Source organism: Bacillus rossius, chromosome 3 (assembly GCF_032445375.1).
Source record: "Bacillus rossius redtenbacheri isolate Brsri chromosome 3, Brsri_v3, whole genome shotgun sequence".
In the NCBI taxonomy this organism is placed as follows: domain Eukaryota; kingdom Metazoa; phylum Arthropoda; class Insecta; order Phasmatodea; family Bacillidae; genus Bacillus; species Bacillus rossius.
This window is the reverse complement of record NC_086332.1, coordinates 113,817,614-113,845,175: the sequence shown is the minus strand read 5'-3', so window position 1 is coordinate 113,845,175 and position 27,562 is coordinate 113,817,614. Positions and strand designations below refer to the sequence as shown.

The window sequence follows — 27,562 nt, the reverse complement described above, 5'->3', positions numbered from 1 at the left end:
CAGAACTTTATTTAATGTGTCAGGTACACTAGTGCCGATATCAACCGCGTAACAGACTTGTTCGCTAAATTTAATTCGGACCGCAGCTCACACAAGTGAGCCCGACCTCCGCTCGGCTTGTAATTTACGGGATCGGCCGCCTCCATTCGTCACCCTAACCGAGACTGGCATTAGGGTATCACATAGAAAGCAGTGCCTTTCAACCTACGTATTTTTGCAGTGTAATGTGTCGTGTAACTCCCTTTGAAAGGTATCGTGTAACTTCATTTGTAACGTGTCGTGTCACTCTGTGTGTAATTGCAAACATTCTTACAGTGCAGGCTATGCACAATCAGTGCGCGCTGCGCAATTAAAATACGTCTCAGAAAACCTGTGTACATTATTTGTAGTAAGCACCCCCGACGATCCTAGTAGACCATGCAAGGGGCGAAACATGCACACCCACATCATGGTTAGAGCAGCTAGCCTGGTGCCCACCCGGAGAAACACCTAAAAGCCACATATCGGCTAGGACACACGCCCGGTCTCGAGCACGAGACCCCGGGCGACGGCAGTGGACTCCCATGACCCTCTTATTTGGCGAATAAGATTGGAACATTGTCGTGTCCTGCATTTGGCCTCGGCCCCCTTGTGCGAGTGCTGAATGTTCATCCCTGAAACGAACATGGCTGCCCCAAACACCACAAGGTAATTTTACCTAATATCTATGCCCAAGCTAGTTATCCTGTAAGATGGTGATGCACCCGGCACCAATAGATGGAGCCTGCTGCAGAATGTAAATAATTGGGATTCATTGTGGCATTACACAGGGAAGGAGTGGGCTTCCGCTCGTGTTGGGAGCATCGCGAGTTTCAGAAATCAGCATATTACCAGAACAGTCAGTGACATATTATAGAACATGTTGCAAAGGCTAAATCTGTAAATATTGGCTGTAATTATTATGTAACCGACTTGTATATAAGCATGACTTGCACTGTTCCAGTCAAGGATCCTTACTAGTGTTGCCAGACGAACGAGAATTCTCGTATTTGTACGAAGTAAAGTTGGATCTCGTACGCTTTTGTGCGAGAATTTCGAATATCACTATCAGTGTTGGTTTTTTTAACCGGGTTCTAGTAGAGGTGGGTTGTGACAGCAATTTTCGGTATCTGTTCCAACCTGATACTGATACAGCATTGTACCATGTTACAAGTCTCTGATACTTCTGTATCAGACGGTCCCAGGAGGCAACAAAGCCCCGCGTATGCAGACCGTGCGACCGGAAGGAGAATCTGATACATTATTTATCACGCCTGGTAATTCTCTACCTCTGATACTCTCATGCCCGCCTGATACAACCAGTATCAATCAGTTCAACATTCACTGCAGTTCGTCCTGGCCGTGTATCACCATGTTGCGGGCTGTCATGCTTAGTAGTTAGTATCTTTATAGTGAGATAAGGAATGGATAAGTGCACGAAAAAGACTTCATTTGTGTGGAATTTTTTCACGGAAAATAATGAGTTTGCTAATTGTAATTTGTGTAAACAAAAACTGAGTTATAAATCATCGACTAATCTGAAGAAACATTTGAAAAAACATTGATATAGTATGCTCACTAATGTACCTATCTGTTTTTTTATTTTTTATTTTTGATAAAATCGTGAATTTTTAATGTATAAAAACACTAGTTACTAATTGTTTTCGAAAAAAGAAAGTCCATATGTTGATTACATCTGTTATTATTGTCAACTGAGAATTTATTTGCATTTTGATAGCTGTTAGGTGCACAAATATAAATATTATATCTTGTATTAATGTACTTTTTAATATTAAAATTTCATTAGTTTTATTATTGAACGAGACGGTGCACGCACTGCGCACTGAGCGTACTTTGAAGTAGGACAATAAACAAAACGACTTGTAACCAGGACTGCCACTCTGATATTCATGAAAAACCTAGATAACCTCCAAAAAAAACCCAGACACATGGGTAAAAAACCCAGATGCGTCTAAAATGCTGTCGTTGAAAATGTTTGCGTACTAATTCAAAAATATAAACATAACTGGTTTTAATATAAAACAATCAATTACCTTACAAGACTGAAAACAGTTAAATACAACCAATACAAGAAAATTACACTGCAGCAAAATGGCTGTATAAGTAATTCTTGGACCAGCACATATCATAAAAAAACCTACAAATATATACATGACAAAACCAACACCATCACTGCATTCTTTAAACCGGTAATTGTTTTTATAAAACTGCATCATGTACGTTAGTCTTTATTCAGAGTCTGATTCTACAAGATTGGTTTGAAGGTTAATTGTTGCATTGGTTTTGTGTTCTGCAAGCCTCTTTGAAGAATGTGTCTAATTTAATATTCGACTTAGCTTCTTGAAAACTAGTTTTGTGTTTATATGTATTTTTGTGTGTGAAACACATAGACTTGGTTGCATTTATCAAACAGATATTGCAACAGATACAGTAGCTACTACCTTTATTATTGTTTTAGGTATAAAAATAATTAAAATCATAAAAAACCTAGAATTGTTGGAATTCATTATTTAAAAACCCAGAAACCCAAACACCATTGGAAAAACCCAGATCTGGGTGGAAAAACCCATGAGTGGCAGCCCTGCTTGTAACAATATCGCTTTGCGCCTCTCCTTCAAGGCTTCAACGCCTTCCCCTGCGCTTCCTCCGCTACATTCTTTCCCTTCTTTATCCCTTATTCGTCGTTCCTGCTCCCTCCCCTTTCACAAGCTCCGCCCAAGTGACCGTCATCTGCGATCGGGTACTGCGCTCATTGGCCGTGGTGTTGTTCCAGGTGAATTCTGAACTGATACTAAAGTCTCTGATATTTTTCAAGTGTACTCGTTTGCCGTTCCTGATACAGGCACGTATCAGTGACAAAGTATCAGGTTGATACTTTTCGACCCACCTCTAGGTTCTAGTAAGATATATTAGTTTTATTGTATCGTTTTGTCGAAACAAGTGTATAACATTTATTTTGTAACTTAATACCTTTAAGTGAAGTTCCTGCCCGACAGAATTGACTTTTTTTTTGTTTGGCTGGCAACACAGGTGACACCAACTAAAAGATAGTTTGTATTTTATTATTTTATTATTGTTAAATGCACAACCCCTAAATCACAATTTAAAGTATTTTTGTATGTTAAATTATCGAAAATAAAAAAAATGGATATTTTTTACGAAAAACAAATGCAAAAAGAGTGAATGTCAGCTTTACTTATGTAATCAAAGGATTGTGAAAATTGTTTAGTTTGGATTTGTTAGGCTTGTAACTCAAATGTCAGGTATATATAAATATTGTAGAAACACATTTAAACTTTTGCTTTTACAATACCATTGTGTACGAGATTTTTTGTGTGTCGTACGAGAAGTTTCGCTCTTTGGTACGAGACATTGACGTTTACAATCTGGCAGCACTGATCCTTACCCCAGAAAATCTGGGGGAATAAAAGCAGGAGTCTAGAATTTGGTGTGGTGCTTTCTGCTCTCCTCTCCTCTCTCACTCTCTCTCTCTCTCGCTCTCCATCCTCCGGAGCAGCCTTCGGGATTACGCTCTGGAATCCTTCGCTGGAGCGGCCCTCAGGATTACGCCCTAGCATCCATCCCCCCTGGAGCGGCCTTTCGAAGATTACACTCCAGGACCTTCCGCCAGAAACGGCCTTTCGAGGATTATGTTCTAGGACCTTTCTCCTGGAGCAGCCTTTCGAGGATTATGCTCTAGGGCTTTCCCCCCTTCTTCTTCCTTGTTACCATGCCTAGCAAGAGGGCAGGTCGCAGGCATCTCCGACAGCGCCAACATCCGAGAGACGAGGAGCAGCTGCCAGCATACCAGCAGGGTTACTTCACCAGCCAACCTCTTTTGGTCGAGCCGAGCCCTGCCTACCTCCCCATTCATTCCTACCAGTTCTCCCCTGTCCCGTACTCACCATACTCTTCCCCAACCAGGTCCCCGCTCTTCCCAAACCCCCCCAACCCTTCTTTCGCCCATCAAACCCCGCAGTAGTACCCTGATTCTGGTCGAAATCACCACTCCCCCCCCCTAGCTCGCCGACCTCCTGCGCCCTACTAAGCGAGCGAACCACCTTGCGACCCGAGGCCGCAGCCTCTCTCTGCCCAGCTGACTGCCCGACTACAGGAACTGTTCAGCAGTAACGTCTTAGGACGTAACACCCTGGGGGGTTTTCACCCCCTCCCCCCCACCACTCAAGCCACTCCAGCGCCAGACACTGTTGCCGGGACACGTCAACGTAACTTGCATACTGGATCCGTGTCATCAAATGGTAGTTAGTTCCCGACAAGGTACACAAGTAGTTGTGTGCGCCGTAGTGAGTGAGTAGATTCATGCAAAAGGAATCAATGATCTCGCCATGATGCATGAAAACAGAAATAACATGGGGGGAAAACATCTGCTAATAAGTAAGCAGAATACCGCAGGCTTGTGGTGTACACTGACATGAAATCTTGGTCAAGAGAGACTCCAGCCTGCGACAGATATATAAAATTGTAGAATCAAACAAAATATTATTATTTTAAGGCTCCCTTCAAATAAAAAAAGCCTGTAAGCAAACATAGTAACTGTTTCAAGACCAGATTTATCAACAAGCAATTCGTGAAATAATAACACAGGAGTAAGCCTCCACATATTTACAATATTGACTACTCATGCATATGCAAAATGACACGTGTGTAGTAAATCACCCGATTGAACTCAGTAGTAAGTCTTTACTATATAAATTGACATTAAGTTTTTCAAAAGTATTGAAACATTTTTTGCACAATTATTAATAATTATAATACATCAGACCAGGATGCTATATGGTAGGGTTTGATTACACAATATTACAAACATGATTATAAATTAATAAAAGAAATAATGTAACTGCATGTACAGGTACAGATACTTAAGTATAAATAAATGCATGAACATATGTAGCAATAAATAGCAAAAAAACATAAAATCTGGGTGCCGGCCATGTGTGCATCAACGAGCAAGGAAAAGAAATAAGAGAGGAACACCTTAGTACAGGGCCGGTGCGTCCATATAGGCGAACTAGGCAACCGCCTAAGGCGCCAAGTAGCTGGGGGCGGGCAGCACGACACATAACAGCTGATATAATATGTTTAACGATTATTGAAACTAGATGAAAATGGATTTTTGTAACAGTTTGGAATGTTTATATTGATATAAGTAATTATTTAAAGTCCACTGTGACCTGTTTATGATTTGCAATAAGTTAAAAAGTAAAAAAAAAACACGAGCCTGTTTACATTGGATTGTTGAAAAAATCATAGGCTTACGTGATGTATTTTGAGGCAAGGAAAAATTTTTTGGGGTGTCCGGCCCGGGGGGGGGGGGGCTAAGGTTTATCGCCTAGGGCACCAATTTACCTTGCACCGGCCCTGCCTTAGTACAAATACATAAGAAAGAGAAACTAAATTTAGAATGTGGCAACGAAACAGAATTCAACCAACAAGAAAAATAGTCAACATGAAATTACATGACTGCTTAATACCTATCTAAGATGTGACTTCCAAACACAAACTCGGTATTTACACCTATGATCGGTGCCTCTGGCTCTGTCGTAGAAGATGAGGTTCCTGGTACCTCAAAAATGTAGTGCTTTAGATATTATTATGTATTTTAGTTTTATTTTGGCACCTGTTTTTCATAACATCATATTTCGTTTTTGGTTACATGTGTTATTTTAGTAATTTCATTTGCTTGAGGTTTTTTTATATACTTTGAAGTAAATGGTAATTTGCAAATCTGGCTTTCAACAAATAAGGATATTAGGCGTGAAATGTGAGCATGAGGGTTTGGCACGCAAACTGTTGGTGGTCCTGTTTTACTGTTGCTCGAGGTGGCCAATAGCAGCGCTGAGAGCAGCGCGATGAGGAACGACAACTGGTGAAGAGAGAAAACACTCGGCTATGGGCAGGCCAAAAAAAATTGCAGCTGGCGGAGTTAGCACCATGACGCGGCCAGCAAAGATGAAGCGGGCCAATGAGTGCTGAGTGAACTGCCTGATGCGGCGATAACATGGATCTACAACTGGGACTGTCGGTATCGACTTCCGATTACTGCAGAAAGCTTATCGTGGTGCATCAAGTAGAAATGTTATTTGATCCAGTCCCCACAGGTGATCATGACCCAGGGAAATGACTCGTAAACTGTTTATGGTAAAATGTGATAGTGATTCCTACCTAGTAAGGGTAATTTTTTTACCAGAGTAGCTACGACGTAGATACTGAGCAGACAATTTGACGAAGTGGCTGTTGGACATTCAGAAAAGTTCGGCGTGCTTACACTGGGCATGTGAATGGTTGGACGTGTTGGTGCCTAGAATTTTTGCATATTTGTTTTGTTTAAAAAATGGTTTTTGGCTGCTGTTTTAGTTTTTGGCTGCGAACAGATTACTAGGAATGTATTATCTGCACTGATGACAATATCTAGCGCTGAGGAAGACAGAGGAAGTTTTTCGTCGCATATAAATGTTTCCTCGGAAATCGAATGCTACTTGATGCGGTCGATTAGAGTGATAATGCTGACAACGAAACTTATTTGGTGTGAAACTAAATATATTTTTTTGTAAATTTTAGTAAGGAGTGAGGATTTTGAGTCAGCTTGCTATTTTCGGTAAAATAACTACAAGAAAACTGAAAAGACTAGAAAATTAGGTTAATAGCTCTATTGTAACATATTGTAATTACGGTTTGGTTGTGCATGGTTTGAACTTCTAGGCTTTCACATTATTTAATGTTAAGTAATCCTCTTTATTATGTAGGTATGACATATTGAATTTTTATGATTATTTTATTTTATTTGACAATCAACTGGGTTTTTAATAAGTCAGGTTTGAAATTAAGTTTGTTGGTGGATATAAAGCTGTAATTATTGATGTTGTAGCTTTTTGTTGGAATATAATCAGAGTGATGGTTAGATCATTTACGAGAAAAATAATAACAAATATTGTTGATATAAACAAGAGTTTTATTTTCAAATCAACTCCATTGTCATTACTGGTCCCTTTATTTGAAAATACATTAACTCTTGCGAAATCATCGGCAGCAGGGATTAAGTGTGTTATGCTGAAATTGCTACGGTTGAAATACTTTTACCATCTTTTACACTTAATACCTGGCCGATGGCAGGATTTTCGGTGTTGGCAGAGCTCTGAGAACGGTGGCCACTACAGCAAATCAAAAAACTAATGTCGATAAGACAGAAATACGAAACATGATCTTAAATATGAATGGCAGAATATGCCTCTTGCCTCTGCGATCAATAAATAGTTCGCTGAAAAGGAAAATAGGGCAGTCAAAATAATAAAAGAGGGCTAAGATAATAAGTGGAGGAGGGGGGAAGGCACACGAATCACCGCGTCGACGATATCCAAGTAGGCCAATGGTCTATAAGGCGACGAAAAGGGATTAGTTGCAATATTTATACCTGACCTAACCACTAGGTAAAATGTTAACACTTTGGGTGCTGTCTATTTTAATACTTGGCCTCTCCTAATTACGGTTTTTTGTTGATGCACTAGATTTAAAAACTAGTAATTTTACATTACACCAGAGAATAAATATAAACCGAACAAAATTGAGTGAGGTAGTTTTTTTAATGGAAAACCTCAAAACATGGTGTTACACAAAAAGCAAAATTGCTGACACTGGCTGGTATCCTTCCTTCTAGCTTTTCCAGTACCTAACTTTTATACCTTTTTCGGCATAAGCTTTGCACCTTTTTTGAGTTTTTTTTTTTCAGAATAAATGGGAATCCTTTCTATGAAGTGATTTTCTGAAATACAAGACAACTGAGTCCCACTTGCTTCAGGATGAGACTGTTCTTTTACTGCAACTGCTAAGTCACTGCTGACTTTCTTCAAAAATTTAGTCAGAGAGACAGGAGAATAGTCAATTGCTACCTGATTGTACAGAATACATGCATTTTATACACATATCAGTATCATATGGAAGATCAGTTTGCACCACAATTTTACAATTCTGTGCTCAAACACACTATATGACATTCGCTGGTCTGACAAGTCTACACCAAAATTTTTCTTGTTGTAGTTCACTATAGCTGCTTGCTTGACAACTTCATGTCATCGTTATTTGTGAATATGACCATTTCTGCTGTATGTCGAGTACTGATCAAGTACATTTCATGTTGATCCTTCTAACATAATGCCCTTGTGGCAGTAAATTTCCTCTCCATGTTGAAGATTTGAGTTGCGAAGCATTTTTGGCATTCCTCTTTTTTTTTTTTGCACTGTTCCTACTGATGTTGTCTAAAGAATTGGACTATTGTAATCCCGGTTCGTAAACCGCATGTGTTTTTTTTTTCAGCTAGGCTATGAAGCTGTCGCAGCACAATATTTATGACAATATTATCTTGTCCACAAAACACATCAGAGTTCCATGTGTAACCTGAATCTGATTCAGGCAGCATGTATATTTTTATACCATAATGGTTAGGTTTCTGTGGAATGTACCTACTGCTTGAAATATAACCTTCCCCTAAAAGCACAACATGCCTTCATCTATAGTCACATCTTCTGCTGGCTGCTATAAATTACTTAATTTGTGGCATAAGGTTTCAAACATTGGCCTGACTTTGAAGAGTGTATCAAAACCTACTTCTCTTTTTATTCTTTGCATTTATATTGTCATTCAGATGAAAATGTGACAAAATGTAAATAAATCTGTCCCTAATAAACAAGTTTGGGCTAAAATTGCATTAGCCTACAGGATCTGTGCTCCAATGGTCTGCAATTGATGGACGTTCACTGATACTCATGTGAAGAATTACTGCAAGAAATTTCCGCACATCATTTTGTATTATGGTTATTCAATTCCGCAACCTATTATGTGGATAAATTTGATTCAGTGCCCTCTTCTTTTTTATCACCTGCCGAGCATACAAATAAGTTTGTTCTTTCATGTGATTTATAAAATCTTTATCATTAAAGTAATAAAAAAAACCTGGCATTGAATATTGGCGTCTAGTTCCGGTTCTTCAGTCAAACCAGAATGTCCAGTGAAAACATTTATGTTAGATAACTGATCTTAATCTCTCCATCCCTCTTAAGAGTCTTCACTTCTCCTTGTTTCTTTCGAACATCACAAGTAACAGTAGCAGCTTTATTTATTTCTGAAACTCTACTTTCAACATAATACACTAGAAAAAAATATATAAAATTTTATAAAAAAATAAAATATTTAATTATTTTATATATACGTACTATTAAGTAGGCTACATATCTCACCCTGAGTACAAGACTATCGTAATTTAAAAAATTGAGTTTATGAGATATTTTACCATAAGCAGGAAATTATCATCATCTATAGGCACTGCAAGACTATCGCAATATTATATTTACTTTTACGGGACTTATGGCAAATAATGTAGTGTTGCACTCTAGAAAACATTATATAAGAATATATGCAAGACTATGGCATCTGAGTTGTGATAGTATTGCACTGATTTTTGAGTTACGATAGTCTTGTACTCAGGGTGCGATTATGATAGTGTGTTTCAGAAAAAAATAAGTAAACATGAATAATTGAAATATTTGGTCCGAAATAAAATTGTTACATTTATTACTTACCAAAATCACTATATGCTTCACTGTCTTGATAATCATAATCATCTTCACTGTTCTCCAGATTATCATCACAATCACTATCACTCCACTCATAAACATTAGAATCATGCTGCATTCTTTAAAATCCTACGCGAACGAGAGAAACTGTCATCCAAACAAACAAAAATACCGCGTGAACAAAGGAAACAGATGTGCGAATGTACTAATAAAGCAGCATTTGTAGCATTCATCTGCCTGCCTTTTCAATACAGAACTGCAATCTAGTATTGAAAATATGTATACTACTATGAATGAAGGACTAACCATAAATGAAGTGCAGTTTTATCATCAATATTGGGAGGTGTAAACTAGGAAACAGAACTAATATGTGCCGATATTATAAAGCTACGAGGCACACGTCCAGACACAAAATAGCAACAAACTATAATATTTATTTATAAACAACAGTTGGTAAAAATATAAACAGTAAAGAGAAGCACTTAGAAATGTTTCGGAAGACTGGGGATGTAATATTATGTGAAAATATATATTTCTGTGTTGGAATTAGGTGACGTAATATTAAAGCCCGCCGCACACGGTAGGTACAATATTCCTTACAATATTGTAAGCTAGGAGTCGTACTGGCTCTACTACTAGTTTCTTCACTCGAATTCAAAACCTTGTTTGTATGCAGTAAAAAATGTGAATTATCATAATGAAAATTTACGTGCTGCAGCTCTGGGTAGAGTATGCAGTGCTGTTAACCAAGTTCGGCCAGGTACTGACGTCAAAGAGTTGACGCCGACCGCCAATGCTCCTCTGTCGCATGGACCGCTATGCCTCATCAGCGTCTCGCAAAAGCATGTGCACCGAACGCGTCCGTGCGCGCAGCAAAGGATAGTGCGTGCGTCGAGGCGAACGCCGTGCAACGAGTGCAGCGCCGGCGGAAGGATCCGGCCGGGTGTGGCATATCCTTCCGCCGCACTACAACAGATTATTTTAATTATGTTTTCCACAGGTTTTTATTAAACATTATTTTTCATTAATTAATAATTCAGTCTTTGCAAAATCATGTTTCACTGTGCGATTTGTCCCGAACCTGGCCGGTTCAGTTTCCCGCGAAATTCACACATTTCCGTGGGAGGGCTGGCGGGGGAGGGGGGTCGCGCGCGGCGACACCGCAGTGTCCTTCGAGAGCTCAACCAGGCCGGCAGCCTGCGCGCAACGCGGAACCTTCAACCTTTGCTTTCACCGACATGTAGTCTTCAATAGTGTAATTTCTTTTCAACCTTTTTACGTACAGTTCCGCGGTCGGCCTAAATTTACCATGAGGTACTTAACTTAATTAAATCAGTGCTCCGAGATGAGTGTTCTACGTCATACGTAAGTACTGTGGGGAGTTTATGTGAATTTACGTCGGCGCTTCACGCCCCAACCTAGCCTACCGGCTACATAGTTTTGGCCCGCACGGGGCAGCCAGCGGGCAACGCGTGCCATCGAACTTTATAACGATTCAGTCCCTGGGACACACCTAGACACCACGTAGAGTCGCCGGAGACACGGGCCTACGTGCTGCTAGCCCAGTTTACTAAGAGCTAGGTAATAGTGTAGTGTATTGTTCGTCAAGATACCGTGTGCCATGTCAGAGTGTATTTTTGTAACTATCGCGTCACGTGTACAAGTCCGCCCCTCACGCGCATTAAAACCGTGAGCCGCCACTGAGGAAGTGATCTGCGCGTGTGACTAGTCGCGTCGGGAAAACCGTTACGGCCAGAACGGGCAGCACCATGTATTGGGCTGTGCTGTATTAAATTCACTAACTAAATTTTGTGTTATTCTTCAGGCGTCCCGAGTGGCCATAACAGCTCGGGGGGCCCTACTGCGTTGACCCCTACCTCTAGCCACAATAGTGGAGTAGAAATAAAAAAAAAGGTGGAACTAATTCCCACAAAAACGTTTTTGGTCTTAAAATAATCTTTACATGCTCGCTTATTCTGTGCTGAAAATATACATGAATATCACTGTGCAAAAAAAAGTTATTTGCATTATTGTCTAGGTCTGTATTTATCATAACTTGTGTAAAGAGCATGCAGATTTTTTTTTTCGTTCTTTGTTTTCAGGTGGATGGCATCTGCATCTGAAAAATTCTAAGATATAATATCTCCAAAATGAATGACGAAAACTTACTGCTAAAGGTCTAGCGGGCATTATAAATGCTAGCATACAGCGAGAAGATGAAGTACATAAACTCTTGAATCCTATGCCTACTGGTATTGTGAAAGTACATAGTGAATGTAGACGTGTATATATCAACCCACTAAAAATTAAAAGTGATGCAAAAAAGAAGACAGTACAAGAACCGACTGCTTCGACCAGCTCAAGACTGTTGCGTGGAAGTGTACAGTCATTCAGTTTCAAAGACAATTGTTTATTTTGTGGAAGTTTAATAACAGATAGTGAGTATCGAAAAAAATCTGCAGTTATACCTGTGCGTACTTTTCAGTTTCAAGAGACTATTGTTCAGATATGCAATACTAGAAGTGATTTGTGGGCAGCAAATTTTCATGCCAGATTACTGTCTGTTATTGATTTACCTGCTGCAGAAGCAAAGTATCACCAAGTATGCAGTATTAATTTTAGGAAAGGAGATTCCATTGCAATTAGATACAGACATGAAGAGAGTAAAGAAGTTTCTACATCAATGGGACGTCCTCATGACACTGTAAAGCAGGAAGCTTTGGTTACAAGAATGGTTACAAGAAAATAGTGAAGATTCAATGACAGTTCAAGAACTAGCGAAAAAGATGCAGGGTTTCTTGCCAGAAGGAAACGAGCCTTACAATCCTCGTCACCTCCAGAAAAAGTTGAAAGAGTGGTTTGGGAATGAAATCACAATTTCATCTAAAGATGGGAAACCGAATATTGTAACCTTTGGGAGAACTGTTTCAGACATAATTTTGGATTACCACCAACAGACAAGACTGGCAGATCCTAATCAAGAAAAATTTCGAATAATCGAATCAGCTGCAAAATTGATTCAAAGTGAAATTAATTTGTTGTGTAGCAGTATGGATTTGTATCCTAGTGCATCAGATATTGCATCCCTTGAAGAAAACAATAAAATCTTACCACCTGTCTTACAGAGATTTATGGATACCCTTATAACTAAGACTGGAAGTGATTTAAAGAAAGCTGCGATAGGCCAGGCTATAATGCAAGCTTGCCGGCCTCGTTCTTTCATATGCCCGATTCCTCTTGGCATTGGTGTACAGATTCACAGAGATTTTGGATCTCGTTTACTTATTGATGAACTGTATAGGCTAGGATTTAGTGTATCGTATGATGAGGTACAAAGATTCTTACAGTCTTCAGTTATGGAGGAAAGGAATGTAGATGTGATACCATTAGGCTGCTTTCCCCAATGGGTTGCTGATAATGTTGACCACAACATAGTCACCTTGGATGGTCATAACACTTTTCATGGAATGGGTATTATAATGTGCACATCTGGAGAATATGGTAATGCATCATATTTGCTAACAGAACAAATTAAACGACTGAAAAATCGCCAACTTGCAAATGAAATTTCAAGAAAAGCGAAGATACCACTGCACTTCATTCAGTCCCCGAATTCTACAACCACGAATAAACTCGAATTTGAAAGTTTGGTTTATGAACCTATTCAAAATAATATGCTTGATGTTTTGTGGAGCTGTAGTAAATTATTTGGACAACCTCGTCCAGGATGGCTAGGGTTTATGCAAACTGTTGTTGTGGGTGAGTTTTCTGGTAAAACAGTTACTTCTTTCCTACCAATGATTGACTTAAATCCAACATCTCACAGTTGTGTGTATACAACATTGAAGTTTGTATGTGAGGAAGCAAGAAGGCTGAATGTAGCTACTCCCATCGTAACATTTGATCAATGTTTGTGGATAAAGGCAATGGAAGTAATTTGTTCCAATAATGAAGGTGAATTTGATAACATGGTGGTTCGACTTGGTGGATTTCACACACTAATGTCTTTTCTAGGAACTATTGGTGATTTGATGGGTGGATCAGGCATTGAAGAAGTTTTGCAGACTGTATATGCTACAAATACAGTGCCACATATGTTAACTGGGAAGGCTTACTCGCGTGCACTTAGAGGGCTTTTCCTCATTTCTTCAGCATTGACAGCTCTAATAATTGCAGATATATTGAATTGCAGTTCACAAATTGAAGACAATGCTGACACAAATGCAAACGATCGCTCATCAAGTAGCAATACGTGTGAACCTATGGAAGTACCAATGGATGGAGACCTACACTTAAACTATTTGATGGAACTTCATGATAAACTGATCAGAGGCGAAATTGATTTGAAGGAAGTAACTTCATCAACTGTTCTCTTGAAATTGTCTTCGCTTATGGAAAAAAGGAAACATCTTCTGAAATCACAGAGTCGCACTTCAAGACTTTGGATATTGTATTTGAACATGGTAGGCATAGTAAAGACATTTATTTGGGCAGAGCGAACAGGGAATTTTGAAATGCACCTACAGGCAGTAAAACATATGCTTCCCTTTTTTGCTAGTTTTGGCCATAATAACTATGCAAAATGTGCACGCATATACCTACAACAAATGAGAAATCTGAAAGAAACAAATCAAGAAGTATTCAAAATGCTGAATGATGGTCACTTTACTGTAAGGAGTCACGAAAGGAAATGGGCCGGTGTCTGGACCGATATGTATATTGAACAAACACTAATGCGCTGTACTAAAAGTCGTTCAGGCATAACTCATGGTGGAGGTATGACAGAAAGTCAACGTGCAACATGGGTTATGAGCCATTCAAGATGTAGTGAAATAGCATATGCTATGAGTTTGCTTACAGGCATTTCTCGTATTAGCAGTGAGCAACATACAGAAATATCTGATGCCAGGATGGCGAGGGATTTTAAAGATATGAAGGCAATCATGGAATTTTTGAATTTACACAATCCATTTAATAATTGTTATTCTTCTGATTTACGGAATATTGTCAGTGGTATTACAGATAGTGAGAACAAAGTGACTGCAGAAAATGCTGATATTATTGGAAGAAACATTCAAGACAAACTTACTGGAAAGTGTTTCAAAAATGTGACCATGTTAAAATCCGAACAAGCCGTGACTATGAAAGTATTGAAGAAGGGTATTATCATTGCTGGCAAAACCCAGCATATTGATACTCATCTTCTGACTCAAAGGATGCTCGTTTGCCTCTCCTTGGATAATACCTCAAACGATGCAAGGGAATACTTCAGTTATGAGCTGTCTACTGTACCACCATCATTATTTGATCCAAGTACACAGTTAATGAGAAAAACTGACAAATCATCATTAGCAAGAGCACTTGATAGTATTGCTATACATCAATCGAAACGTTCTCAGACAAATGAACGTACATACTTTGTCCTTGACGGTGGGGCGTTGCTTCACAAATTAGCATGGTCTAAAAGTGGCACTTTTGGTGATGTGATAAGACAGTATGAATCATACGTTGCCACTCAGTATGGAAAAGCAACTATAGTTTTTGATGGTTATCTTACACCAAGTACTAAAGATATGGAGCACAAATCACGAGTGAAGCAGTCAGCTGTTGCCGTTATATTTGATGAAAATTCACCTGTAATTATCAAAAAAGAAACCTTTCTTTCCAACAAGGAAAATAAACAACGATTTATCAATTTTCTTGGACAGTATTTTCAAGATAAAGGACATTCTGTAAATTATGCAGATGCAGATGCAGACACGTTAATTGTCAAAACAGCTTTAAATATTGCTGAAGAACGGCACACCACTGTAGTAGCAGATGATACCGATATCTTAGTCTTGCTACTATACCATTCCAGTAAAAGCATTTCAATGCAGTCTGCTACACACAGTGATCATGTACGTAATATTCAAGGCATGCAGAAATCAATTGGCAAAGAAGGTTGCAAGATTATACTTTTTGCTCATGCATTAACAGAGTGCGACACTACTAGTGCGCTCTTTGGTAAAAGTAAAACTTTTGTGTTTCAACATATTTGCAAGTTGGATACATTATGCAATTGGGGTTCTGTATTTGGCTCTCAAAAAAATGTGAGTAGGGATGAATTGGTAGACATTGGTTGCAAAATTATTGTATCACTGTATGGTGGAAATTTTAACTCATGCACCTTGAATACGCTTCGTTATGACCATTACATAAAGAAAATAGCTTCTTCAAAGAAGGAATTCGATATTTCCCGTTTACCTCCAACCGAAAATGCAGCAAAATACCATCTGCTACGAGTGCATTTGCAATGCATTGTTTGGAAAACGCTAGACACGACAGCAGCAGATCCTTCTTTATGGGGATGGCAGAAGGTAAATGAAGAATTTCAGCCAATTATGACATGTATTAGTCCTGCCCCAGATAGTCTGTTAAATATGATACATTGTTCCTGTCAAGTTACAATTGATGAACCATGTTATAATATGAGATGTACGTGCCGCAAATATGGACTCTCATGTACATCACTATGCAAAAAATGTTGCGGGAAAGATTGCAGAAACACAGCAGGAAAAGATGATGAAAGTGAATATCACGAACTGGATATTTAGTAATATATGTTAATATGAAAGGTTAATATTTTTAAATATTTTGTTTCCTTAAACCGAAGAACACTTGGATTTAGTATCTATGTTATTGAAACATTGACTAGTTTGTTATAATGAAGTAATATGTGCTTAATTTGTTTTAACCAGATATTAATTTACATTTTTAATATTTTGTTCTTTGGTGTATTTTATACAAAAGTAATTACTAAAATTTTAGTGGAAAATTTTTATTTAAATAGCTTAAGAACACTTAGACATGACATATCATTGAAACAGCACCTACTTTGTTACTATGAAGTAATTCTTGAATAATTTTTTTTTTGCAGTCACATATGAATGTATATTTTTAACATGTTCTTATTTGGTCTGTTTTTATTCAGAAAATATTAAAAAAGTCTTTGTGGTAATTAGTTTCACGTTCAGGTGTTTTTTTCTCTATTTCTACTCTACTACAAGGCCGAACCTTCCCTGAGATCTCGAACCCAAACCAAAATCACGTCTAAATAATCAGAGGTAGTGGGGACGGCGTCAAAGTGCCAAGGGAAATGGTACAACATGCGGACACAATTTAATATAGAAAATGCCAAAAGACGAGCTTCACTGAAAAGTGGCACAGGAACAGATAATGTGAGTACTTATGTGGACAATTTTATTGAGACAAGGCAAGTAAACATGAATAATTATATTTTTTAAAAAAGCAGGAAATGTGTTGGTAATTTACTCGTTTTTTTTAAATTTGTTGCAGGTGTATACACCAAATCTGTGGTACTACTCGTTGATTTACCTGGAGGAACATGTACTACGTACCCAGGAAAAGTAAATCAACACAATTGGCCACATCAAGTGTTTCAAATATTTCTACAATGCAAGAAACATTCGCCGAAGAACAGTTAAGTGTTGCCATGGAAAGTACCGAGGATATGTTCTTTTCAACATATTTTGACCATGAAGTGGTGATAGAAGCATCATCTCCCATATCTCCCATGCCCTCACCAAAAGTGCTTGTTGACCCTAATCCTTGTGCTAGTACTTCATTTGCTGCATCTCCTTTGTTAGGTAAATGATCATGTGTGTCTGCTGACATAGGGCCATCAAGTAGGTCATATGATAACATAAAAAGAAAAAGTCTGAGAGTGACAAACAGTACATTGAGGCTGTTGCATCATTAGTAAGTGTTCTTTCTACCCCAAAAGCCCCTAAAGTTGAGAGAAAAACTTCCTGCCCAATTGATTCATGTATGATGTTTCTTGGAAGTCTTTTGAAAGAATTTGTAAGCGAAGAATTAAAATTGGAAGTGATGAACATAGGTACTTGTACAAACAGTAATAGCTGCTAAGACAAAAGATTTGCAATGAAGTGCAAAAAAATGTGCTTAAGTAATTAGGGTTGCTTTAAATCATTTGTGTAATTTGTTGTATTAAACATAATTTGATGTAGTCATGGTGCATTCATTAAAATAATATGTATTGTATTTATTGGTTTTGTTACTAACACTTTTGTTACATAATTTGATAAAAGATTTACAAAATAGCAATACTTGTTTACAAATTAAGAAACAAATTATAAGACTCATTTAGGTACATAAAACAAGTAATGACACAATAAAAATAACACGATTATGCAGATTTTAGGCAGTGAAATTAAAACGGGGTGAATAGGACCATAGGGGTGAATAGGATCAAATATGGGTAACATTATATTCTGAAAAATAATTTAGAAAAAAAAAATAGTACATAGTTCTAAGAGCTATCATTTTATTTTAAAACATTATTTTTCAGTAGTTGGTTAAAATTAATGTTATAGGTTGGTTACTATGGCAGCAGTAATTTTTGTTTTTGTGCTGTGTACAGTGAGGTTAATAAGTTTGTTGATAAACTTTGTCTGTGCCGAGCAAACGAGTATACGTTTTTATAAATCGGTGTGCTTATACGCTTGTCACATACATGTCTGAAATAAAATTAGTATTTGTTTTATTCAAAAATGTAATAATTGGTTAAAATCTGGCAGATTCGTTTTGTAAAGAATTTAGTGCTAGAAAGTGGGGTGAATAGGATCACCTAAGAAAATGCCACGTGTTTACTGTCCTAAACCAGAAGGTAAGAGATACAAGAAAATAGACTTGTATAAAGTTACCAAAGCAAAGAATGATGTAAAGAGTGGAAAATTGTCAATAAGAAAGGCGGCTAAAATGTACAACATTCCATACACAGTGCTACAAAGATATGTAAAAATACCAAATCTTAAGCATCAGGGGGGACAGCTAGCCCTTTCTGTCGAAGAGGAAGAAATGTTGGTGGATAGGATCAAGATTGCTGCTGAGTGGGGTTATCCACTTGACTCATTTGACCTGCGATGCCTTGTAAAAGCCTATTTGGACAGGCGAGAGACTACAGTGACCAAGTTAAAAAACAACTTCCCAGGAAAGGACTTTGCCGAATCATTCATGAAACGCCATAAGGAAGATATTTCTTTGCGTCTGTGTCAAAATATCAAGAGAAGTAGAGCTGCTGTCTCACATGAAACGATCAATACATTTTTTGATAATCTTGAAATAACACTTCTTGATGTAGGTACCACCATGTAACATTGTAAATTTCGATGAAACGAATTTACGAGATGACCCGGGTATAAAGAAAGTCATAATTAAAAGAGGCTGTAAGTATCCAGAGCGCATACTTAACAGTTCTAAATCTAGCACATCCATTATGTATGCAGCCGCAGCAGATGGAATTATCCTACCACCATATGTTGTTTATAAGTCTGAGCATGTATATGACTCATGGCGTAAAGGTGGTGCAAGAAATGCAAGATTTAACAGAAGCAAAAGCGGATGGTTCGACTCAACTTGTTTCGATGATTGGATTGAAAAAATTGCTCTCCCTTACCTAAGTAAATATGAAGGGAAAAAAATTTTACTGGGAGATAATTTGTCTTCGCACCTCTCTGCACATGCCATTAAATTGTGCAAAGACAATGACATTTATTTTGTGTTCTTGCCAAAAAACTCGACTCCCCTAACTCAGCCACTAGATGTGGCATTTTTTAGGCCTCTCAAAGGTGCATGGAGAGAAATTTTTTCAAAATGGAAAGCTGGTCCTGGAAAAAAAGAAGCATCCATACCAAAAGATGTATTCCCAAGGCTCTTGGCTAAACTGCATGATGCAGTAACATTGACTGGTAGCACCAACGTAAAATCAGGTTTTGCTAAGGCTGGAATCCACCCATTTGACAGAAATAAGGTCCTGAAAAGACTTCCAAATCTTTCACAAGCTGAAGGAGAAAGTGGCTCCAGCATTACCGGTACCACTCAGGAAACCATGCATGAATGTTTTGTGAATTTTTTAAAATAAATGAGATTTTCCGATGTGCCAAAACCACGTCCTTCTCGTTCAAAACTTCATGTTGAGGCTGGCAAGAGCGTTGAAGCTCTTTCAGATTCGCAGGAGGAGGAAGAGGAGGAGAGAAACAATTCTTCTGATAATGAAGATGATTTAATGCCGGCAAGTGATGAGTCATCTTCAGAAGAGGAATTTCAGATTCAAACATCAGTTCCAATTAATTGTGTCACAAAGTTTGGGAAAACCATTTCTAATATTCACAATGTTTCCAAGGGATCTGTCAAGGTTGGTGACTGGTTGCTAGTTAGTTTTCCAACCACTGGTTTGAGACAAAAGTTTAAACTTTTTATTGGACAAGTCGAAGAGGTGTTCACGGAAAATTATTTTGAAGGGAAGTTTTTGCGTTCTAAGGCAACCAGAGACAACAGTGGCTAAATATATGTCTTTCCTGATGTTGCAGATGTAAGCAAGTTTTCTTATGAACAAGTTCTTGGGAGGTGTGATCCTCCAGAACAGTTTCGATGTGGACAACTGAAATTCAGTGTCAACAGCAAATCGTTCTCATGGGTTAACTTTTAAATATATTGTATGTAAATAAAAATATTGTGCATACATATGTACTTAACTAAAAATTATACATGTAAAAATTAATTAGGTAATATATTTATTTATTCCATGATTTTTCTTGTAATTTTTTCCTAGTTAGCAATGATGATTGTAATTTTTTGTAAAAATATCAATGCATTATTGCACTTACAATGTTTTTAAAAACATTCTAAGTGATCCTATCCACCCCATGCGTGCCAGAAAACAGATTACTAGGCAAAACAAATATGTGATCCTATTCACCCCGACTGGAGGGTGAATAGGATCAGGCATGTTTTTATTATCTTTTAATTATTTAATTAGTCATTTCGTGACTTTTACCACATGTGCCTTAAAATAGAGGCCTAGACAATTACAATGAACATTTAATAATGTCCTCCAAGATTAAAATAAAGGCACACAACTCCAAAAAGTTTTCAAATTGATCCTATTCACCTACTCGTTTATAATGCCCCTTATTACTTTTTATCTAAGGACAAACTTAATAACACTATATTCTTGTTGCCTTGAAAAATTAGACCAATGTTTCAGGTATGAAAAAATTCAAACTGAGTGTATAAACTTATAGTATAGATATATTCAAAGAAATAGTTTGCAATAGTACCCTGAATCTGTTGGCCAGTATACCGAATGTATTTTCTACCACCCTTCGAGCTCTACTAAGTCTATAATTAATTTTTTTTTTTTTTTTTTTTTTTGCTGTTCAGTGCATGTCCTGGGTAGGGCTTCATAATATTCTCCTTTAAAGGAAATGCATCATCTGCTGTGAGGACATAAGGCAAGGAGGTATCTCCTCCAGGCAAAGGATGAGGTTCTGGCAAATTCAAGTTGCCAGAAAGCAAATTTTGTGCCAGAGGACTCTCCCGGAACTCTGAAGCATCGTGCAAGCACCCATTTTTGCCAACATCAATGAAGAGAAATTTATATTTTGCATCTACAAGGGCAAGTAAAATTATGCTGTCGAGCCCTTTGTAGTTCCGAAACATTGATCCCTCACATCTTGGTGGCCTAAAGTTTATGTGCTTTCCATCTAAAGCACCAATGCAGTGAGGAAACTGCCACAGTACATGGAATTCTGATGCTACTGTATCCCATTCCAATGGTGTGCTTGGGAAGGCTATCGCTTTCTTTTCTTCTAAAACTGTCACAATCGCATGCAGTGTTTCAGTTACTATCTTAGACAGTGTATTTGGAGCAATGCGATTCGAGTATGATAGATCGTGGAATGTGGTAGCAGATGCAAGAAATCTAAGCATTGCTGCAAACCTAAATCGTGGAGAAATAGCTTCCTTCTCTCATAACTGTATCCTTTTTCCCTATCAAGGGTGTGATAAGAGTGAGAAGCTCATCGATCACAGCTTCGCCCATCCATGTGAAGTTTGAGAAAGAAGTTGGATCCTCAGAGCTGCAACAAACATTTTCCAGCAACTTATTATTTCGGAAGTTGCTATAATGTGTGTGTATATGTATATATGTGTGTGTATATATATATATATATATATATATATATATATATATACACACACACACACAAACGCAGATCCATAATGTTCTGCACCTCCCTTTGTTACACTAATAATTCTATCTCTCTCTTTCTTTAATTTATTGTTGAAGTAGGGAGAGAAGGCAGTACAGGGTGGAGGAAAAAAGTGTAGGTACTGTGTTGTTGATACCTTCGTAAACTTAATAATATAACATTGCATAAAAACCTTAGAAACAATGCTCTAACAAATAAACAATAGTAGACGGTAACAACTGACGAATCCAATCTGTAGTTTACTATGGAAATATATAGTATTTTAATTATGGAGTAAGAAATTTGTATATTATGTGGATAGGAAATTGATTATTTAAAGAGTGGTGAAAAATCTGAAGTTTAATAGTTTGAACCATAGATAGTAAACATAACACAGCAACACTTTCAATAATAAACATACACTGACATACATAACCTGAACCTGACTCTTGATACATATGAAAATTAACAATATTATTCAACGATATAATTAGGAATCTTTTGTAAGTTTGAAAATATTATAAGAAATGTATATATTCATCCTTTCCAAGTGTGTATAAGAATTTAAGGTTGGTGGAGTTATAACAATTTTAATACTCAACAATAAAATATGAATTTACTTAAAAATTCTTAATTTATATTGTGACAAATCTTTCCTGGAGATTATTTGCAGTTCAAATGTCTTAGGATGTATGTTGGCACAGATCACACCCAAAAGTTCAAAAGTGATTTAATTAAGTCCAGTAGTTGTTTCAAAATTTATATCGTTCATAAATCAAATGATTTCAAAGTGAGTTAAAAATTAGAGAGTTTAATATCAAATTAAATTCTATTTTAAATAGAATTACACGGCTTTAGTTCAGCGGGAGTACGATTATCTTAAAAGTAGGACTTCTGGGTGTCTAAGTAGAATTACTTCTCTTTATATTATGTTATATACACAATCTAATTGAAGTTCAGTTTTATCAACTTTTGCAACAATATAGTTTGTTTGGCTAGAAATCTCACGTATTTATAAGCATGTAAGCAAATTTATACTGGCCGCTTAAGCCTTGAACAATGGCGACACTGCTTAATTATGGCGTCCCTAGCTAAGCAATTCTTAAATTGGCTTATAATTGACATAACTGCTTTAAATCCAAGTAAATATTACTTACAGTTCGTTAAGATATTTAGTTGTAACAATTTCATTAATGTACACAACCGACGATACCCTAAACTCATATTTTTAATAATTTTAATTGTTCAGGCGTCAGGCCTTAGCCTACACGTAGTAACGCCAAAAATCACACTTTTTTAAGTTACTTCCTGTTCCTGTGTGGCTGAGATACGTGTATACCCAATATATATGGTTCATAACATCCTTTCATGGCCTTTGGTTACAACAATACGGTAAGGAACTAGAATAAAATTAATTGAATTTACAAATTAAACAGATGGTCAGAATAAAAAATAAACGGTAAAAAAATTAACGAAAATTACAACAATGCAGATGAAAGAAAAAAATATTAATATTATTAAAGTTCCACAGATGAAAAGTTTATGGTTGTCATAAGGCGAAATATTTACTAAACATTCATAGCAGATATCTTAATAAACACGAAGATGTCTGTGCTATTACCATGTAATAGTACAGATGCTGTCCCATGGGATAATCATAAAACGAAGCGAGCACAAAGCATAAGATCGCCGGTTTATTATTAACCCATCTGTCTCTCTCACACACAGCAGGTGCGACCGTTACTCGAAGCGACGGTTGAGAATTGGCAAGGAGGTGGGGGTTGGGTGGCGCGCTAATCAGCGATCAACCGGCGGCCGAGGCGTGGCGTGACTGTTCAGTCTCGTGTCAGCCGTCTCGCAGTAGACACCTCGCTGCTTCGCGCTCCGGAAATGGCGCGAAAACTCCGTCGTCTCGTAGTCGTGCTGTTGATAGGGTGTTGGGATGGTGAAGAACATCAAGCAGGAACATAGCACTGGTAGGTTTACTTACAGTTGAGTGTAGTGCTCGGCTAGGTAGTGTCAGGTGCACCAATAATAACACTCAGTGGTTCTCCAGGATTCACCACAGCGTCGTGGTGTGCTGCCACACAACTGGGCAGGCGATAACGATACCTCCACGCCACCGCAGGGGGGTGTCGGCTACTGATCACGGCAACAGGATGTACCGTGTCGGGTGACCTGCGCTCGTGAGAACTAGTGGCTGACAGTGGCGGGTCCTGACGATGTCCGCTACAGTGCCGGGCTCGGCTCTCCAGGTGGCCCGTGGGCTGTCCCAGCCCTTGACCAGGGATGGTATCAACGGGGAATAGACGGAGGTCTCATGCTGACGCCGCTGTGTCAGCATACGTGGCGTCAACCTAATGTCTAGTAGGAGCAAGGCCAGCTCCGTCATCGCACCGCTAAGTATATTTCCGTGTTCTACACTCGTGGTTATTTCCGCACTATGCACACGACAGGTGTGTATCTAGTATATCGCGTTTCCATAACTCACTTTAACAGTAAACATAACAATGTTCTGTGCTGACTGGTTGCTGCTTGAAGTCGCTCTCACAGTAGGATTGGTGTAAATAACCAGGAAAGATTTAATCACTTTTACGAAAATTAATTACTTAATCAAAAAAAATTATATTCGTTACGAGAAATAGGAAATTGTTTAAAGAAAATAAATTCTAGTTGTCATTATTGACGTATTAATAATATACTATACATTGCAACAATAAGATAAAATCTTATTAATTATTCAACATCAAAGTAATGCTATAATTGTGGATTATCATAGGAACACAATATTTACACAATTGTACTGCTAGTTTACTTATTGGTTGACTAGTCTGTCAGTGGTATAACCTTATATTAGTTTTCTGGTTTTGTTTACAACTTGTAATTACCATATCAATAATTATCAGTGTTGATTTACACCTTTTTTTTTTTTTTTTTTAATTATCCTCATTAGATATCATGATAATGTAGCATACAATTGCTATTCAGCCTATTTTACTGCTACATAACAGTATTATGATTGGAATTTTATTCCACAAAAAAAAATATTATTCATATTTACAATGGTTTCAACACAGCATTTAACCTGTGATTTACTGAGTAAATTAGTTGACTACTAATGCAATTATCAGTATTATTACAATTTCTTACAACATATTAAGAGATTATTAAATAACATAACACAAGAAAAATATTTACACACAAGATTAACCAGTTGAAAAATTATATACATAATTAAAGTTATACATAATTGAATATCATCATTTCTTATGATGCAACAGTCATTATTATTTTACAGTTTGTTACACATATTTCATAACCTTATCAGTTCTTATGATATCTTGACAGATATTATTATTATCCAAGCCTAAAATTATTACATAGTGTTCTACAGATGAATAATAATTCAGATGCAGTCTTGGACAATTTCAGTGTTTTTTCTTGAGTATGGTGAGGTTTTCAGCTGGTGGTTTACAGTCTCTCACTATCTTACTCTGGACACAGCTGCACAGTAGATTACTTGCAGAATGCTGTTGTCTTGTTAGGTAGGATGTCAGCTACTGGCTGATGCGGAATCTCATATCATTTCAAGAATGTTCATGATCTTCCAGTCAGGTGTTACACCTATTTACCGTGACATATAAAAATTTCTTGCACTTTTATACATTTGTCACAATTCTGTTACAGTGACTTCCTTCAACAACTGGGCAGCATAAGAGCGGACTTTCTCTCGCAACACCAGTGTTCCTTGCTACTGTGGATAACAACTCAGAAGACAATCACATCATCATGTACTGCTGAACAACAGTGACGTCACTCGCGTGACAGTGTGATCCTCAAGATGACAGTGCTTCGAATTATGTGTTACACATCAAAATAATATTCGGAGTTCATAAAATTAATTTGTGCCCATAATTTATAAAATCAAATTCCAAAATAAATTAGTTCCAGTGCAGTTTTTTTTTCTCTTCATTCTGATAGAGCAAAATAAATCACACAAATTTCTTCATATCAAGCTTCCATAATTTTTTTTTTTTTTTAATTGCAAAATATTATTAAATATTTTTTTTTTTTTTTTTAAATAAGATAGCTTTGTGGGTGATCCAACAACAAGCTAAGGCTCAGAGTGCTACGAGAAGGAGTATCATATCTGCAGGTAACTAGCAGTTAGAGTGTGCATGGCTTAGTAGTTGCAAGTGTTCTTGTGCTTGTAGTACGCAATGTGCATGTACTGCTTAGGAGTCACACAGCTGGTCGGCGAAAAAAAAATTAACACATAGTAGTCACTCTTGTTAGGTTGGTTAGCTCACACTATAGTGGATCAGTAGGTTTTTTTTTTCTTCAGAGTAAACAACATGATTACACTGTTAGTAGACATCTAGTCCTGCTCACATGTGTCACCGAAGCTTCATACCCATTTAGGTTATGCCATAGCCATACATTACGGTACCATAATAACCCTAGGTTAGTGCTGTACAACAAATCCCAGTGCGGCAGAGCCTTAGTCTTAGACCGTCACGAGACAACACACTGGTTTTAAGCTCATCAGGCAACCAGACTAGTGCATTTCCTTACACTAACAAATACAGCATACCGTACAACCTTGGCTAGCACAGGTCCTGACTTGGACACAAAACATTTAGCTTCACACACTTACAGTGCTTGATGTGCAATTCCTTGATTACATAGGACTGCGCAGTGTAGGTAACATGTGCACTTATATTGTTACTTAATTCCCCAAGAAAAAAAAACCATTAAACACTATTGTAGTAGCTGACACAAGCAAATAACACTTGTTACTGTGGGACCATAGGCTTGTGGTAGGCCCTTAGCTGGGTTAGGTTATACCTGCCTATGCTGTGGTTGGTGGCAGGGTCTGCCAACTCATAGCAGTTGTTATGTATCCTGTCTGTGACCACATAGGGTCCCTTGAACAGCAAGAACAACTTCTTGGTGACTTTGTCCCATTTCTTGCTCACACTTGCACTCCTGCATAATACGAGCTCTCCTATGTTAAATTGCTTGACTTTCGAAGCCTTCTTCCTTCTTTGCCTTGCTTGTGCCTCAGACTGTAGGCGACTGTTGATCAGATGTTCTACCTCACTGCCTGTGGGTAGTTCTTCGTAATCGGTTTCTTTGTCAAATTTGGGCATATAGAGCGGGTCGATCGCCACCGATTTATCCAGATACAGAGCTTCATAAGGGGTGACATGTAGGCTCTGGATAGCGGGTATGAGTTCGGGGCGATGCAAACCTGACCCGTTCTAGTTTAATGCTCTATCCTGGTTGTTCTGGCTGCACTGCTGGGCAGCTGAACCTGCTGGGTTAGGCCCTGTCCAATTACTTGGACCATTAGAAGCCCTGGGTACTGTTGCCTGAAATTCTGCAGCAGCAGGATTCACCGGTGCGTTACGTTGAAAATAGCCTTGTTGTGGCTGGAACTGTTCTTGTGATGAGAATGAGGGTGGTGGATATGCAAAATGAGTTTGTATGCCGCCAGACGAGCTGTGATGACTCGGTGGTCTGCCGCTTCTGTCTGGGCTGGCGGGGTTCTTGAGATGTGGCTGGCGGAAGTCATGTTTACCCCTAGTATAGTCAGCGTAAAATTGGCATTGACTCTGGTGACGGTAGTCAGCCTCACCATCTGAATCTGCATAACGATGGGGGTACGTGACCTTCCTGGGGGGCCGTTCAACAGATGTTTTACCCAAGCGCTGGCCGTGGTGGCCATCCTCACCATCACTACAGGCATGTTTGTTCGACCACCAGATAGTCTTGTTGTAGGGCTTGTTATGCCTATTCTTATGGGTATACTTGCCCTTTTGTTTCTTAGCGAGATGCCCTTGGTTGTGGTCCTCATCACTCTTGACTGTACTCTCCCACGTC

General features: G+C 38.1%; 1 long non-coding RNA gene across 1 annotated transcript; it reads left to right on the top strand.

Moving 5' to 3' along the window:
- The first annotated feature begins 21,714 nt into the window (after window positions 1–21,714).
- LOC134531169 (uncharacterized) lies at window positions 21,715–25,631 on the top strand. The gene is made up of 2 exons (XR_010074954.1): window positions 21,715–23,652; window positions 23,733–25,631. It is a non-coding gene; the product is annotated as an uncharacterized LOC134531169 (long non-coding RNA).
- Window positions 25,632–27,562: the final 1,931 nt, after the last annotated feature.